Source organism: Falco cherrug, chromosome 5 (assembly GCF_023634085.1).
Source record: "Falco cherrug isolate bFalChe1 chromosome 5, bFalChe1.pri, whole genome shotgun sequence".
NCBI lineage: Eukaryota > Metazoa > Chordata > Aves > Falconiformes > Falconidae > Falco > Falco cherrug.
In genome coordinates, this window is record NC_073701.1 from 29,615,892 (window position 1) to 29,634,045 (window position 18,154).

Below are 18,154 nucleotides of genomic sequence, written 5' to 3' on the forward strand. Positions count from 1 at the left end.
GTACAATAAAGGGAGATAATCGCACCCTGAAACTAAGACATATCAAAGTTAATCGGCTTATCTCAAGAATGAGAAGATAGGAAATTATTGCAGTTATGCAGCTGGGAAATTATCTGAGTCCAAGATACTAGATTAAAAATTCTTCCATTGCGTGAGCACAATTTGTCATTGGTAAGTCTGATGTAATAATAAATATGATTAGGATGCCTATAAAAAGCAGCATGCTCAATTTTCCCAATAACTGAGCAGACTGGCAGCAGACAGACCACTGTTTTGCTAGAAACTCCTGACTGTTCCTCTACCTCTCCATGTACTGCATTTTTCCTACCAGTCTGTGGAAAACTGTAAGGTTTGTTTGCAATAGCTGTGTAGCGGGAGACACAAGGGTATATACAGCATGGACTCTGACACATGGATCTGCATGGGCTTTGGAGCAGCAGGTTGCAGAAAAACTAAACAAAACTCGCCTATTAATTCCTGGGCTAATGATTTTATTACGTGACAAATGCTCTGAAAACTGAGAAGGCTCATGCGCTATGTTACACTTCCTCCCGAAGAACTGTGGTGAACACTTGACCTGTTGCTATGGCTGTGCTGTGCTTTTCTCCCCCTTTCACATCCCTTTTTAGAAAAAGGCAGCTATGCTGGTTTTAAATGTCATTGGCTCTGACATTTGTATGGTTCTGGCCGCCTGGTACTGTACCTGTGTGTGCTGCTCCCTACTCAGCGCTCTGCAGAGTAGCGCTGTGCTGCTGCAGCCGTGGGGCTGGGATCTCTGATGTTTTGGGGTGGTGGTAGGTGTGTGGTTGGCTGCCTTGTTTTGATCCTCGGTAGGCGGGATATGCAATTGCACCCTGCATACAGTTGGGTGATGTGCTTAGGCTCCTTATAACGGCATGATCGTGTGCTGCTTTCCTCCTATTACTCCTAGCAAGCCCCAGTGATGCTTTTGACTGGCTGTGTGCTTGTATCCCTGCCTTGCATTTTAATGAAAGACATCACTCTCTTTAGCCCCTCTCTGCCTGGACAGGATACTCTTTGTTTACTCTGTTTATTTCTGTCTGGCCTACTTGTAGATCCTGGGCTACCCTGGAGCGGCCGGTTTCTGCTGAATGGAAGTGGGGGCTGTGTGGGTGCTTTGTCTTGCTTTCAGTTTGGGATCTGACTGGGCTGTGTTGTTTTATGGCTGATGGGTGGGAGTAGAGAAGGGGGAGTGCAGGGAGGAAGCAGAGAGCAAACATGATCTTTTTCCACTACGCATCTGCCACAAGCATCCTTTGAGTTGGACGTAAAGAAAAATAAAGGCAGAGTCCCTGCAGGAATGAAATTAACCCCATGTCTAATTTTCAGCCTAGAAAGCAGTGTGTCAGTGCTTAGAGAGAGAGGCTGCAGCACTTACTGTTCTGGAATTTAATGACACAGCATGTAAACCCAAACAAAGTTGGAGAGAGGCAAATGGTGAGGGGAGCAAAGAGGGGGGAAAGGGGGAAGGGAAGAAGAGGAGCTCTCAGATAGGCTGTGGACCTGGATTTAATTACAAGAATAATATGAATTACACTGACAGTGAAAGCCTGCATATGGTTTTGTGTTACTTCGTGCAGATAAACAAGAGAGGAATGGGATATGGAGCTTGTGTTTTGCAACTTGATAGCTATCTGTGTGCAATCAGAAACAGTGGCTGTGGCATCACCAACCAACCTGGTTTTATCTTCCCAAGTTAGCTATGCACATCTGCTGTGGGCTGCTGACTGCTCAAACAGACCTCACAGGGTGCTCCATGTCTTCTCTTCTGTCCAGGGAGACACCCCCTGACTGGGAGGCTTGGGCATGCATGCATTTCATGTGATGTGAATACATGCGGTGCAAACCTAAACCTAGCCGTGTCACAGTTGGCAACATGACAGAAACCTGGGGTTTGATGCGGTTTTATGTGTATATTCATACACCTATAAAGCCAGTCTCTCTCCCCTGCAAATACGTGGTATTTTCCTAGTTTCAGTTGATACTCTGTGCTACCTCCTTTGATCAGACGCTAGCGTTGTCAGATACCCTGACAAAGCCAGTGCAGTATCTGTTTGTGGGAACCTAATGCAGGAAATCAAGATGTCCCAGTTAGCTGTCTCCCACTTGACTAGATGCTATTGCACCTTTCAGTGAGAGCTGGACCTCTGGTTTCTAGGAAGAGCATCAGGTAGAGCTGTGCTGTGGCTCATTCCAGCTTCTCCCTGAGCTTGTGAGGTCTCAGCAGGGTGACCCTGCCTCTGAGGGAGCACTCCATATGCCTCAGAAACCCTTCTGTAGAGGCACGATGTCCTTGGCTTTTTTGCACTCCATGTTTCTGGTAGCTGTCTTGGTACGGTATCCCTGAATGTGATATCAACTTTAAATAATTATTATAGAAGCTGGAGACAGTATTAGGATACATGAAGCAACTGGCAGGCTTTATGTGATGGAAGAAGGAGGGTGGATCGTTGCTGCCATGCTGGTGAATAATGGTGACCCAAGTGATGAAGGACAGTGGTCATGACAGGTGCTTTTGCTCTTTTGTACTATACCATTTTTCCTTTGAGGGAAGAAACATATCCCCTTCATATTCCAAGGAATGGTGTGTTGACTGTGTGTCTTCTGCCTTCAGCAGCTCCTGCATGTATTTGCTGTGCAGGGCTGGGCCAGTGTTTCCTGTAGACCTTCGCAGTTGCCCCTAGAAGGAGATGCAGACTTTGTTGACAAGCAACATAATGTTTTTGGTATTCTTTAAGCCATGTTTTGGTGATTCCTTTTGGCATACTTTATTAAACACTGTGTGGGGTGCAGAGGCTATGGCCAAGGCAATTGCTAGCTGTATGTGAAGGGCTTCACCTGTTAAGTGGAAAGGGGATGATGTTTTCCATGGCAGCATGGCAAGTGGGAAGAGAGGCTCTCCGATCATGCTGCTCTTTTTTCCCAAGTCCCAGTGTGATTTTGGGCAAGCCTGGGGCAAAGCTTTCTTATTTTCTGCTGAGAAAATCTTTCTTTTGCTTTACCTTGGGTCTCTGTTTACCCACCTGCAAAACAGCATCAATGGTGTTCTGCAACAAATAGGCCTGCTTTTTCATCAGGGCATGGTGAAAAAGTTGAGCAACTTCTCTGGGGACTTTCTCTGGTTGGGGTGGCTGGTGGGACTGTTGCTTTCAATGGACTGGGCTGCTTGAAGGCTGGAGAGAGATTAAATAATTTAGCAATAGTCACAGAGCAAGTGGGGCTGTGAATTAATGCCAGGTCTGAGCTCTGGTCTGTAAAGGAAGGTGTCTGAGTGAGGTTGGTGCTCAAGATAACAGCGCTGAAGGATGCTTGTGTGCTGTTCCATTCCATCCTTGACCAAAACCATTGCTCTCCTACGGGTTTTTTGGTGGCAACTGACAAATGCCTACCCAAGATCCATCAGAGCAGAGGTCTGCATCACTACAATGACACCTGGGTTACGAGAATGGTGTAGGGGAAGTTTGCCACGTGTTGTGTGAGAGTTTATTTGCACGTTCATCACGTAACCCTCTGGAATTTGCTATGTGGCCTGCTCTTTAAGCAATGGGCACTGCTAAATTAAAGCCAGCTCTGGCATGGCATGTGGCAACAGCAAATGCAAAACAGCCATGCTGCAAAGTAGTTGATTTAAAAGAATGAAGATAACGTATAGTTGCAATGGTAGTATCATATAGATAGACCAGGTGTAACCACTTTTATATTGGAATTTACCTTGGAGTGCAGGATCCCTGTGATCATGCATGAGGAGTAGCATTCTGACAAGAAGTAGGGACCTTCACCTTGAGGAGCAGTGCAACAGTAATATGAGGACTCCTGTAGCTATTGTAGTAAACTTAATAGGCTTCTACACGTGGACTTGAAAAAGCGGGAATATTTCTAAGGTGTGATTGTCTTCTGTTCACTTTTAGCTGTAGTCACATCAGTGTGGTACTGGCCTGGAGAGAATGGGATTGGACTAAATAAAATCTTCTAGTCCTTAAAAATAAAACAGAAAGCAATAGGCTCAGGGCTGCAATGAATAAGACCAATCTCTGTTGTTTTAAATGAAGTTGTAACTTGCTCACATTACCTGTAAATCTGGAGCTTAGTGGTGTCATATGCTGCTCGCCTTCTTACTGCGATGTGGAGAAATCCATATCCAGAAAACCAGTTCTTCTATGTCAGCAGGATTAGTATGTATAGTAATGGCCAGGTATCAGTTGTAATGCTAAAATTATAGCAGGCTCAGATTGGTTGTTGAGAACAGTTGTTATCCACGAGCCAACAAATTTAGCTGAGTCTTAACTTCATTAGCAGTGTCTAAATGCATTAGCCATATGCTCCTCAGCATATGGGTAAATACGTAACAATTTATTTTCATTAGGGTTTTCTTACAAGTGCTGCTAACCCAAGCTCCGCTAGAAATGTTTACAGCATGACACGTCTCTTCAAATAAGAAGCTGGCCTTCCGTACAGCAGGTCATCCTGAAAGGGTGATAAGCAAGATACTTCCCCTCCCAAGAGTAGGAAGGTACAGCTGCTGTGGGTCTGATCCACTGCAGCTAGCTGGGTTTGGTTTCTGTGAAGGTTTATATTAAAAAAAGTAATAGAAGGCTTTGGAGAACTACCTGTTCAAACATGTGTCATGAAATCCCTGGTATTCATTGTGTGCTGTCTTCTGGCTGCCCACGGTGCACCTTGGGTGGCATCACCTCCTAGTGAGCTTTATCTCGGTGTAAGATTCATAACCCTCTGGGTTCTCCCCTTTCTCTTCTCCCCAGGCAGGACATAGAGATGAAATATAACTTTTCCTGAGAGGGACTGTGTGTGAAATTGGGTCTTGGTCATAACCTCTAGTCAAATGGATGCAGTCCTGGGAAGGATGGGGTGGGTTTGCAGGATGGGCCTGGGACAGGTCTGTGAGAGCTTCAGTAGCTGTGGACACAGGACAGATGTAAAGCAGCCATTGTGTGCTCGGGATTCTCTTAATTTTTCAGAAATAAGTGAAACCTTATTTTCTTGAGTGCTCTTTTTTTGATATTTATTTATGCAATTTGATCCAGAAATGCAAGTTGCCTAGAAAGACATGGAAGTGTAAGAAGGGACCAGTCCTGTCAGAGAGGTATAAAGTTCAAAAGTTAATTTAATTCTCCATGTCCTCAGAGGCCTCAGCACATGTCAAAGTGTAGATGAAAATGTGAAATCAGAATAAACCAGAAAAAAACCCATATTTCAAATTGCTGTTTTTTCTTTTTGTTTTCACCATGCAATGCAGTGAAATGGATGACATGGTCTTGGGTTGTCCTTGTACTCTTTAACTTTTCATTTTGTTTCTTTGCTATTAACCTTTTTTATTTCCTGCTTCCATTTTGTATTTTTTTTTTAATATTCCATTAATTTTAGACTATTTCTAATAAGGCAGAGGGAGAAGTGAAATTTTCTTTCAACAGTTGCACTGGGGCACTTTTAAATAGTCGGGTAAAAAAACCCCGACTTACTGAACATTAACGGTTTTTATTTTACCCTACAACAAGAAAAATGAAAATTATAAACAAGAGAAAAGAAATTGAACCTACTTTTTTGTTATGTACAGAATTTTATGAACCTCTGTAGTTTTTGTGCATTACATCTGACAGCTTTTTCAGTTATGCGAGCATACAAAGTTCTGAACATTTCATAGGTAGCATGATGCCAGAGGTGATTTTTAGGTGGCATTAGTGAAGGCTGGGCTAAAGGAGCCATAAGAAGTCACATATGATGATGAGTTTGAGTATTGTCTGGGAGATCAAGTGGGACTTTAAACACGGTGATTATGTTCCACTCATAAAAAAAAAAAAAAAAAAGGAAAAGGATACATAGCTAGAGCAGGGGTTAGAGGGGAGTGTCCCTTTGGACATGCAGAAAAAAAGGATGGGGAACCCCAAAGTCTTCACTGATTTGCCTCTATTTGCTTTTATGTCTATATACTGAGAGGAAACAGCAGGTGATAAACCCTGGCTAGGATAAGGCACCTTGTAGCTATAGAGCATAGTCTAGGAGAGGAGTACAAAGAGGTATGAATAAGAAATTGGTGACTGATACATGATTTTTGCAAAGGTTACAGCTTGCAGAGAGGTGGACAAATCTACCTTGATCTGTTCATATGCTGCAACACACAATGTGTTGTGAAAAGCACGTGGCAAGGCAGCCAGAGGAATGGTGGTGTTTGAGTCATCCTTATTTGTGTTCCACATCTGAGGACAGTCTAGGACAGGAGCACCTCCCAGCCAAGGTGAGGTGGAAAAGGCGCTTGATCACACATGAGGGTGAAATGGGAGAGATTTGGGGGGAAAAAAGCTACAGCTGATGACCTTATACCAGAGGTCTCTATTTAATAAAGAGTCTCATAGTTCATGACGGATAGAATTAGGGACCACACGAGTATCTTGTAGTTATATTTGTGTTTATATTTTTCACTACCTTCCCCCCTCCCCCCCAGTGCCCCAGGGAGCCATCTCAAAGACCTCATAAACGTGAGATTTCATTTTCTAATGCTATTTCATTTCCTGGATGGAGGACCTGCCACAAGAAGACCAGACCTCAAATTATAATAGCCCTATAAATAACTCCCTAAGGCAAAAGGAAGGAAAAAAGAAAGCTTTTGAAAGACAACCACAAATGCAAAAATGGAGGTGTTTGGGTTCTTGTAGAACCAGACTAAGCAGCTCTAGTTAGGACATTGTTAATTTTCGGGTTTCCCTGTTTATTTCTGTGCGCTGTTTACTGAGAAACCTATATCTCAAATATCCTCTGAGGTCTTTTGCTTAAGCTTACTTTGCTACAGTGTTTTGGTGCCTCTTTTCCTCTTTAGAGCCTGCTAGAAAATGGAGTTTCCAGGTAAAATTGAAAACAATCCAACAAACTGACTAAAACAAATACAGTCACAAATTAAGTAAAAATAGTCTGAAAATACAACTTTATCATCTTTCTGGGTGAAGTCGCTTTATTTCAGCAGGCTCAGACTGTCTGCCTGCTTTCCAGTGGAAATCTGTGCAGAATTGGCACATCGACTAGAATAAAAACATTCCCGAGGAATCGGCACGTTCTGTCAAAACATTTGAACAGCTCCCGTCTCCTGGAGCACAGCGCTGCTGCGAAGCCGGCAAAGGGAGCTCTGCAACACGCAGCGCTGGCTTCCCCTCCAGCCTCCCCTCTCAAACCCACCTTTGCTCGTAACGATGGGCAAAGTGCTCCAGGTTAAATTATATTTAGCTGTGGTGTGAGTAGAGAAGGAGGTTTGTGATAGCCTTTTGCACTGTGGTGTGACCTATGTAAAGGCTGCCTTTTCTCTGTTCCCACTAAGGCTATGTTGTGTATATGAGGAAAAGTCAGGAACGTGAGGCTGCAGGACCCCAGGATTTTCCTGTAGCAGCCTGGGTCAGCGTACTGGCTGGGGACAGCCAGGCTGGCGAAGCTGAGCTCCAGAAGTCCTGCTATGCAGGGACAGGATATTCCTCTTGACAGATGCCTCTGTGCCATGCCTCTCGCCGCTGCATGAGACTGCTACGTGTGAGCTCAACCTCCAGCAGTAAAGTTCAGTCTCTGTGTTGTGGAGTAACGATAATTTATTATTGTTTATGGCTTGATTACTTTTATTTAAAAAAAAAGAAATAAAATTTTAATCTTTTGCTAGAAGAAGATACACAGCAATTACAGAATCTAACCAAGCAAAGTGTGATTAGCTTCAACCTTTGCAGTAGGACGCTGATTACTTTACTTTTGCTAAGCAGTATCTTAGTCCTCTAGCACTGAAATGAAGGGGGTCTCAGTGGTAGGCTCTGCTCGCTACAAATGAGAGTGGTAAAATCAGGCCTGCAGCCAATTTACCAGAGGTGCTGTCTGTCTGTTATTGAGACCAATTGCTTAGGAATGTAATTGTATCATTCTTGTTACCAAAATTGATATCCCCTGACTCACTGCAGCTAAATGAGTTTTTATTTTTGCAGAATTCCTGGGCTGTTGCATGATAAGGCATTGTGGTGGACAGCATGCAGTCAGTGGTTTTGAAACTAATGAAGTTTTTCTTCATATTTGGAACACTGATGTGTGTTAAGCAATGCTTTGCTGTGCTGCTGAACTAGCAGATGGTGTCTTTCAAGGCTGTACATGTGACAGTAGCCTGTTTGAATGAGTATCATACCTACTTGTCTAAGCCCTGTCCAGCAGAAAAATCCTTTAGAAATTAACATAAAAATAAAAAGGTGAGAAGGCAAGCAACTCTATGTATGTGCTTCTCTTATACACCGTGGCACATGCTCACATAGCAATTCAGATCCATTTTGATAAAAGTGGCATTACTGAGAAATGTGATGCAAGAGAATGATCCGTGCCATGCAGAGCAAGGAGGGCAGGGGTGGCTTCTGAACCACCTTAGCTCTGCTTGGGTTAGTGGCAGTGCAGCAGTCTTACAGGGGATGGGTTGTGAATGTGCATTCCTGACTCTATTACTTATCCCCTGGGCCAGAAGGGCCAGATGTGTTGCATAGGCAACGTATTTAATCTGTGAATGAGCATTCCTGATGGATCCCCTCCAGTCAGTACAAAAGTTACATTACTGGGCCCCAGCCCACCTCACAAAAGGCAAGACCACCCAATCTGGTGCCTTTGGGGATGGGAGAAGGTGGAATTACTGTGATTACTATGATGAATAATTTAACATTTTATGCAAGCAGTTATACACTTTGTGGCCGAAGTGCTTATATACTGGCGTCTAACTCAAGGCAGCTAAAGCCACTCTGTGGCACCTAAAAGCAGAACCATATGATTCTCACAGGAGTTGACAGGCATTATTACTTACAAATGCTGATATAACTCCTTCTATTTAGTTATGCAAAATCTAGCATGCTGTGCTTGTAAATTTTGGGCTGAGCATAAACCTTGCTGACAAAATACGATCACCTCCAGCACTGTGGCAAAGGCAGTTTACCACAGTATGGCCACACGGGAGGGGAAAACTGATTAAAACCCTTCTATGGACAATTATGGCAAATATATGTTAAAAGGCTTTGAGACCTTGTGCAGTGATGAGCCTGTCTCTTCCTAAGAGAGATAACAGGCTGAAAAAAGTGTCAGGATTGAAGCCTCTTAATATATTATATTACTGTCTTGCAAAGATCTGAGACTTAGGTTTGTGCAGGCTTACTACTGTACTAATGCACAGCAGTCATTTGATTTACTAAAAGCTTATAAGCCGAAAGGCAGACCTGGATGCAAGGAAGTGTTCTTGCAGTTTTATAGACAAGGAAACTAAGGGCAGTGGCTGTAACAGTTTTGCTTCACCACCCATTGAGACCAATAGCCGAGTGCTTGCTGTCTTCACTGGAGGTGGGAGCAGTTAGTAACTCCCCCAAGCTTGCATGGAAAGAGGTGGTGGCAAGGCTGCAAACTGCATGTGCACCCAGTGGGCTCTGGTGAAGTGCTGCAATTGCTACCACCTTCTTAGAGCCTCTTGTTACTGTAGGAAAAGTTTATATTACATAGGGGAAGGTAATGCCTCAAAATATTCCCACTGGAATGAATAAGCATCTTAAGTTGAGAGTTCAAACACAACTTGCTTTTCTACTACTTCTGTAGTGTGACAATTTTTTGTGGCTTAGAAAAAATAGGAATGTGTTAAATTCATGCTTAAAAGATTGCCTCTCTTCAGAGAAATTTGTTATCCTTTTTCTCATTTTCAACAAGGAAAACTTGCTATTGCAGCAGAGATTTTGACATTAAGTGTCCTGATAGAATAATAGGCGTGAGATGGATTGCAATCTATTGCCTCAAGACTTTGCCAATCATAAACTAAAATCAGTTAATGCATTGAGTTAAATCTTGCTATATTGTGCAATGTGCTAGCAGTATTAAAAAAATCAATCCAGAAAATATATTGATTATATTATCTCCATAGCAACAAACAATAATGGGATAATGTTAGCTTAATAATTGTGCTTTGTGAAAACCTTTCAGAATAATTACTGCATTGTGGTCTTTTCACAATGTGGAATGCCATAATGCTTCTTCCTTGACTGCAGTCACCATCAGCACTGCGTCAAGAGATGTTTTTGTGTGCATGCATATGTATTCATGGGTAATTTTGCTCCGGGTGAAACAGTTTAGCAGACTATTTTGGATCCATCTTTAAATGGTCAAGACGACAAATCGGGAATTGTTTTCTATGTGGTTTGTTTTCTCCCACCTCCTCTGAAAACTGGCTGCTGTAAAAAGAGGCTGTTAACATTCCTTCTCCCGCGTCTTTCTTTACAAGGCACAAAGATTTTGGTATTTAACAAAACTAAATGTCCGGCTGCTGTATTAGGGATTTGCAGGAGAGAGGAACTCTGCTCTAAAGACAATGCTTCAAAGCTGTTCCTTTAATTGAATTTCATCTATCATCCTCTAGCAATTACTTGTTCCACAGGAGCTAAGATATTTACCTGTATTTTGGAGGACCTGATTCTCTTACGCGTCCTGCTTTGTCATATGAGTAACCTGAGGTTGTTAACCTGAGGTTGTTATGAATAAGTATATATATATATCCTTACATATAAGTGGTGTGTGTGTGTGTGTAACAATTTTAGCTTGAAATTTTAGCCGGAGAGTCAGAGGAATAGATATAGTCTTCATCTGGGTCTTGCTTTTATTTTTACTTCCAGATCAACCCTGTAATTTTGATCTTGAATTAAAAAGATATGTTGACCCAAATCTGTGATGGAAAGGCCATGTTTTTAAAGTGGTCAAAACCCCCCCGGTTTAATCCCTGAAGTTTAAGCAGCTCCTAAACTGTCCTGTCTCTATGAAAGCCCTCAGGGACCCGGCACTGGATCAGGTGCGCATTCACCTTTTGGTTGTGCCACTATTTCCTGATGTACCTATTATCCAAGAGCTGAGTTTAGAGGTCTGCCAGCAGAGAGTAGGCTGCTGCCAGATCTTGCACCAGCAGGGGATTCTCCATGGTTTTCATAGGGTGCCTGGTACTATCCCCAGTGGTATGGCGGGATGCCCCTTTACTTCCCAGGGCATGAGTGGATGCCACATTCTCCAACGGGCACTCCTGCATCCCTTTTCCTGTGGGATAAACACTGATGTCAGACAGGTTAAACATTTAGCACCCCTCCTTAACAGTCCAGTGTATTATTTTGATTATTACTTCTGGACAGAATTTGTCCTTCAAAGTCCATAATTTGATTACTATTTTTTTTTCCTCCATTTACCACACAGGAGTCCCCTGTTCTTTGAGGACCTCCCAGGATAAAGCCCCTGCTTTAGAACTACTGTTTACAATATGTGACCATCTTGGGGCTAGGAATGGGCAAACCCTCGATGCTGTAGGTGGTGCTTTGGTACTGTATACATAAGAAATGCAGTGCAGTGCAGGAGCTGACAGTTTTCCATTTGAGATGATGCCTTCATAAGGAGTGTGACTGTGCTTTTGTCCTCTGCCATTGTTTTCCTCTTCAGTCCCTCCAGATTGTTGCTTTATGGGGAGGGTGTGATGGAAGAGTTGGTTTCTGACCCAGGCAGTGGTTACTTTCTGCCAGTAGCCCACTCCCCTAGGAATGTGGTTAATTCACAGGGAGAGGGAGGAGCAGTGGTTGCTCTTGACTTCATGCCTTGTGCCAAAATATCTAGATCTGTATAGCTGTTGTACTGAATGAGGGTGCCAAGCCCCTCTCTCCTTTTCTGGGTGCAGATAAATGCGGTTATGAAAGTGCAGCTAAATGTATTGGTTCCTCTGGAAAATATCTGGTATTTGCAGATGTGTAGCATCATTCATTAAAAAAAAAAATACAAACAAAAAAAAACCCCAAAACCCCCCAAAAACCCAGATGTATTGACAAGGTGCTTTTTCTGATGCTGCTGCAGCATCCAGCCCTGAGTGATGATCTAGAAAGAGAAATGAATTGTTGACACGAGGCAATTCAACCCCCACCTCCAAAACCAGGCTCTTCTCTCTATGAAATTGTCACAGTTAAAGCTGTGACCTGTGCTTCTGCTTGGTACCTGCTGTGCTTGCCCTAGGTGCTGGCCAGTGGCCTTGCTGATCCCTAGTGCTGTCCCAAATTCCCATTCCACTGCAGACTCCTGTTTAGTTTCCTTGTGCTATCTCGGCTCCTACTGCTCTCTACAATCCTGTCTCCAGCCCACACAGGGGTTGGCACTGCTTGTTTCTGTCTGTCTCTTCCTAATCCTTTGTTCCAGGGAGGCCTGATGCAGCTTTCTAGTGTGTCTGTCTTCTGTGCTTGGATCCTACCAGCTACCACATGGGTGGCTTGGGTCTTAAACAGTGTGTGGCTTCAGTACAGAACATGAAGAGTAATTTACCTTACGAAAACAATGAGATTTTGTTGGAATAATTATTTTAAGATGGGTGAAGATTCAACTGCCTGGTGTGATGTGGCCGTTGGGGATGCAGCGTGTTTTGCTCCCAAGGGGATAAAACCATAAAACCACAGGATCTTACAGCAGAATTCTGTCCATAGTAGGTTAGGCTAGGTCTCACTGACCCGGCGGACTGTCAATCTGGGAGCAGGGTGAAGCACACGGAGTGTTTGTTCACATAGGGTGAAGATGCTTGTAGCTCAGCAGCCACATGACCCCTCATGCCCTGCTGAATGTATGGGCTCATCTCAAGGATTGTGTGTGTCAAGCTGACAGCTTGTCTGCCCTTAACCTTGTGGCTCCTACGGAGGTGCCATGTGATAGATGGTAGCAAAAAGGGACCTGTCATGCCTATGCCTGGCCTGTCCATGCTACAGATAGCAGCACACTCTGTTCTGCATCAGAGGCCAGCACAATCTATAGGGACATTTTTCTCCTTTCGTGCTTGAGAGCCTGCATCCATACAAGGTGGGAATTAGACAAGAGGAAGCTGGGCTTGTCCAGCTATGTTAAACTACAGAAATAGTCCTAGTATCTTTCAGTAATGCATTAAGTGGCATGATTAATGTCTGTCGCATGTAATGCTCTTTCCAGGTCTCTTCCCTTGATGGAGTACTTTGTGTGCAGCCTAGTGCTTTGATTTGGGCACTGTTTTTTGTCTTAGTGTCTTCACAATGAAAGATTGAAATTTGGGAGCTGAACAGAGATGGAGCTTGTGATAATCTTTAGTTCTTTCAGACATATATTTCCTAGTTTCAAACTTGGTCACAGATAATTAAGTGACATTGATTTTATAATCCATTCCTAAACAATGGTAGAGACCCTTAGCACAATATGAGGGAAACATCTCTGAGGAGGCCAAGATATTACCATCTACTGAATGAGTAATGTTACTTCCTAAAGTCAAATTTTTTCTTGAAACCTACCTGTCTAAATAGTATCCACTTAGGCACTCGTGAGTTAAAGCAATGTGAGATAGCCCACAGTTCACATCAAAAAAGAAAGCTTAAACAATGTCATCCCAGTTCTGCAGGTGAAGATGTAAGATTTGCACATGGAAATGTGATTTTTCCAGTTCTTATTTCAAAGTCTGTTTGAACTCTATGGCATCTAAGAAAGACTATTGCATAGTGGCATTGGTTAATATCTTTTATCCTTGAAAATAACATTTTCATAATCTGAAGGAATCTGCTGTTGACTGTTCTGAGGAAGAGGGGGACACTCTTCAGAAGTGGAAAAACTCCCTGGAGAAAAGAGTCCTTGCCTCTCTCTTGGGAAAGAAGTCGACTTCCATTTCTCAAAAAGCTAATCTGTTGCCCCCTACAACAATGCTGTGTAGTCAGAGTACTCCCAAAATGTTTGTTTTCCTTAGATTTAGCTAGCATGTCTGTCTGTCCTACAAGAACTTGTTTCCATTTCTTTAAGTTATGCAACTACTGCTTTGCTTCCCTTAAGGGAGGCCAGCAAAGAAAACTACTAAAATTCATTCACCATTAGTAAGATGTGCTGAATGCTTACGTTAATCCATCTGAGAGACATTGAGCACACAGTGAAAATATACACTGTGATGGTCTTCTATTGTACAATGAATTCCCTCCTATAGAGAGCACTGTAGTTCTCTGTTTTCCTCTTGTAATTTGAGGATATAGTAATATTAAGAAAGGCAACAAAGATGGTTAGTGATCCAGTGGAATTACATACAAGAAGAGATTGTGTAGGACAGAATTACAATCTATTTTGGAAAGAAGACAACTTAGAAAAGATTCAGTGGAAATTACATACTCTAATAAAAAAAATATCCAGCATTCCTTTCTCTTTTTTTTTCCCCTAGTTTCTTGACTTATTATAAATATATGTTTATCACAGGATCAGAAACTGCAGTGAGTCTGTAAGACCTCATATGGAGCCTTTCATGAACACACACTGCACAAATTGTATTTCTCTTTGTACGTGTCCTCATAATGACATGTTTTCTGTTTTTGATAAAGGTTCCTAGAAGCCTGAATAGGTGTCTTCTGTGACATTCACTATTAAGTAAAATAAGGGCCTAGCAGGTTTAAGTGTTATCTAGACAATAGTCCTAATAAAAATAGTAAGGTTGCAATTATAGCTCTACAGTAGATATAAACAAAGTCTAAGCTAATGGCAGGCAACTTCCAAATAGATAAAAAGAAATACTATTTTAGCCAGTGTAATCAGTCTGGAGAATTCATCACTGCAAGAATCAGGGAGGGAGTCAAATACAGCAGCTGGAATAATTTGAGGGTCTGGATAATTTTATGACTAATTACATTTATAGCTATGCATATTATGATAAGAGTAATTGAATCTTAAGCTAACAGTTGGGTGAGGAAGAAACCTCCTCCTATTTAAAGCTTTTAGAGTTAACTGTGTATGTAGGGTTGTTTTCCTCTTGCCTTTCTCCAGAGCTGCAGGCATGTAGTATGTCTGAAAGCTCAGAAATAGATTGCATTTGTTGATATTCCTATCTCATATACTGTCTGCGTATCTGTGGCAGAGAAGGATGGTTTTGTAAGATACCAGGAGGGAGGACTGAGAAACCTGTGACTTGTCTCTAGCTCTACCGTTGGCCACTTGTGTGGTATCTGTCAAATTGCTTCATCTTGTGTACTTCCAACTCCCCACCTGTGACAGATGGGCATTTACTGTCCCAGAGATGTTGTGGAAATGGAATTTGTAAAGTGAAATGAGACTGAAAAGAGAAAGACAAAAAGAAAGTGCAATTCTCATTGCAGTGTGCCAAATCAATGTGTGAGGCCATGTCTGTATGGGAATGCTTTGGAACGTTAAGGTGAATTAACTAGGAGTGCAAATGCAGTGTGCACATATGAAAGTGCAGTAAAACTTTTCCATGAGAGGTGTCTCTCTAATTCTGGAAGTGGCTGTGTATCACCTTGAGAGGCTGGTGTAGGTGGGCTGGGTTATTCTTCCTACGCTCCATTTTTTTTTTTAAGTATCCACATCTTATCCCCTCTGCCTCAAAACCCTCCTTGAGGTTCTTGTCCACACTATTCTGACTGGGAGGCTGTTCTAAAATCTTACTACTTTGATAGTCAGTAACTTTTATCTAATTTCTAGCAACATTTATCCATGGCCAGTTTATACTCATTTGATCTTTTAATGTAGACCTTTATATTAAATACATATTTTTGCCTCCCTGATGATTACTCCCAGTACTTTTATAGACAGCTAGCATGTCTACTCCCTTTGGTCTGCTGAAATGAACCTTTGGTTTGCTAAAATGAACACTCCTAATTACGACTTGTAAGACAGGCCTTCTGTTCCCTGAGGAACCTTGTAACCCTTTTCTCCACTCGTTCCATTTTTAATTCATTTCATTTGAATGTGGCTCACAGACTCACATGCAGCATTCCTGAGAAAGCGTATCCCAGATATTCTGCGTTTGTAGTTTCCATCATACTAGTTCATCATTATCCTGTGGTTGGTGTGTCCATCCAGATTTTTCCCTTCTCTTCTCTGTTATTTTCAAGCGATAATCTACTCCTGCAGAAATTCTTGGAGTTAACATAGTCCCTCTAAGGGCATGAAGCTTTGCTTTCAACTAAAGACTCCTCTGTTGCAGTTGTTCAGGTTCTTTAGGTCATCCAATTCTTCTGATACGACAATCTCAATCTGTCTGCCTGCTGAGGAAAGAATCTGTCTTTTGACCCAGAACCGTGAACATACTTCACTAAAGTCTGTCTGCTTTTTATGCCAACGTCAGCCCTCAAAACACTGAACAAGGTTCGCCCCAAGACTGACCCTTGAGAAATCTATGGGTTTCCTCCTTTCATGCCTGTACTTTTTCTTTCAACTCGCTCCATATTCATTTCCCTACATCTTGCGTGTTTACTGTCTCTTGATTTTTATCCTGATCTTCATCCTTTTGGGTGTGATGACTGCCTGCCACCAGACCAAATGCATTACTGAACTCTGTGTACATTTTTCACTGTTCCCTTGCTTAGAAAATGTGGTATCATCCCAAAGAAAGACAACATGCAATGTCTCCCATTTCCCATTCCTCTGACCCTCTTTCCCTTAGGTATTTGGGGTGAAGCAGGGTGCCAGGTTGTTACCAGTGGGCCAGAAGTGGTGCCTGAGGGGCTTTTAACTGGCTGCAGCTGCTCCGTCCAGCCGTGCCACTTATGCGGTGCTGGTGCTTACGACTCAAATGTTAAAAACATATGGTGGGGTTTCTGGGGAGGGGGCAGGGAGAAATAAAAATGTCTGAGGACTGCGTGTGTTCCATGCACTGGGAAATCTTGCATGCTATTGAGGTCAGGCTCACAATTGTGTATTTACTTGCTTGGCTTCCACTCCCTCCCGCCGACTCTTCCGTTACCAGTCTATTAGAATCAGCCATTAACCTGGTTAATGGGGAGAGACAGAAAATACCAGAAAGGATGATGTGCTTTTCTTAATTCCCCCTTGGAAACCTGACTGTTTTAAACTGTAAATGTTGCAAGAAAAGGCTGAGAAGGGTCCAAATGATGTCTCGCTTTTGTAATACAGGACACGCCAGCAGAGGAGAACGTGATGAGGCTGTGTTCTCCTTAGGACTTCACTGGCAAGTGATATTTGGGGGCAAAAGGGTAGTGCCCTGCCAAAACTGCGCAGGTGGCTTTGTTGGAGTGGTGAATCAGCATGACTGAATCTTATTGTGCCACCCCATCCTTTTGGGTGATATGGTCCATTGAGGCAATATCTTGATGCCATCTGAACCTTTGGGTGATATGACTCAGTCCCAAGAGCCTCTGCCCTCTCTGACCAGGGCAGGTGACGGACAGCAGAAGGAGAAGAGGGTGATGAAGAGCATGGGATGAGGGCAGAGGGAAAGGGAGAGCTCAGGCAAGAAGGGAAACAACCATTCTTCAGGGGAGGACTTGAGCATTTTCTCCGAACAGTTATACGGCAGGTCCTTGTTCCAGGCAGCAAGGGCTAATACAGCACACAGAAATAAACCTGCCCACTTACTTTTTATTAAAGACCTGAAAAGGTAGAAGGAAAAAATTTGCAATTTGTTTGGTATTTAGTTCAGGTAATTTTTTTTAATTGTGTAATGAGAACACATTGTCCAAATTTTCATATGCAGATTCAATTAGTGTTCAGTTAATTAGCCTTTACAGATGAGGATTAACTTAATTACATAACACTAACCTCTCTTAATAACTATTAAGGGTAGGAAAGCTGCTTTTAATAAATTTGGAAGGGCTATATGTGTTTTTTAAATCTGAAATGGCATACACATAAATTAAACCAAATTACACACAGAGGAGAGCCATTAAGGGTAATGATCAAAGGAAACAAACTATGTACATGGCTCAGAATCAGGCTGGTTAGAAGTTCGTGCTGTTTTCTTCCTCTTGTCTGCTGGCATCCTAGTGTGTTTGCTAGGATTGTTACTGGAGATGATGTACAGTCTGGGTTCATTCCTTCAAAGTGGGCTGCAGTTTGATACAACGTTGTTTTAATTAAATGTTAGCTTGTATTAAAAATAACTAGGTACTAGGTTATTAGCAGTTGTTTTTTTCCAGGTGGTGTAAGGAAAAAAAGACAGGAAGCCCACTGAATACTAAAAATCTGATCCATAAATGTCATTCGTTGTCATTATGTACCATAAAACACTGTATAGATTTTTGTCTTTTGATATGAGATGTGCACTCAAATAACTATGCTGTGGTTATTAATATCACAGTGAAACAGAACATCATATCTAACTACAGGGTGGTGA

At 42.4% G+C, this 18,154-nt stretch overlaps 1 protein-coding gene across 3 annotated transcripts in view; it reads left to right on the top strand.

Moving 5' to 3' along the window:
• The window catches only part of TBXAS1 (thromboxane A synthase 1), a 230,903-nt gene that overhangs the window by 57,306 nt on the left and 155,443 nt on the right, over positions 1 to 18,154 (top strand). The window contains exon 1 of one of the 3 annotated variants that reach the window (XM_055712869.1): positions 12 to 171. The exons of the other annotated variants lie outside the window; for them this stretch is intronic. The gene's annotated coding sequence lies outside the window, so the exon portion shown is untranslated. Of the gene's footprint in view, positions 1 to 11; positions 172 to 18,154 lie in introns of those variants that run through there. 3 annotated transcript variants of the gene reach the window in all.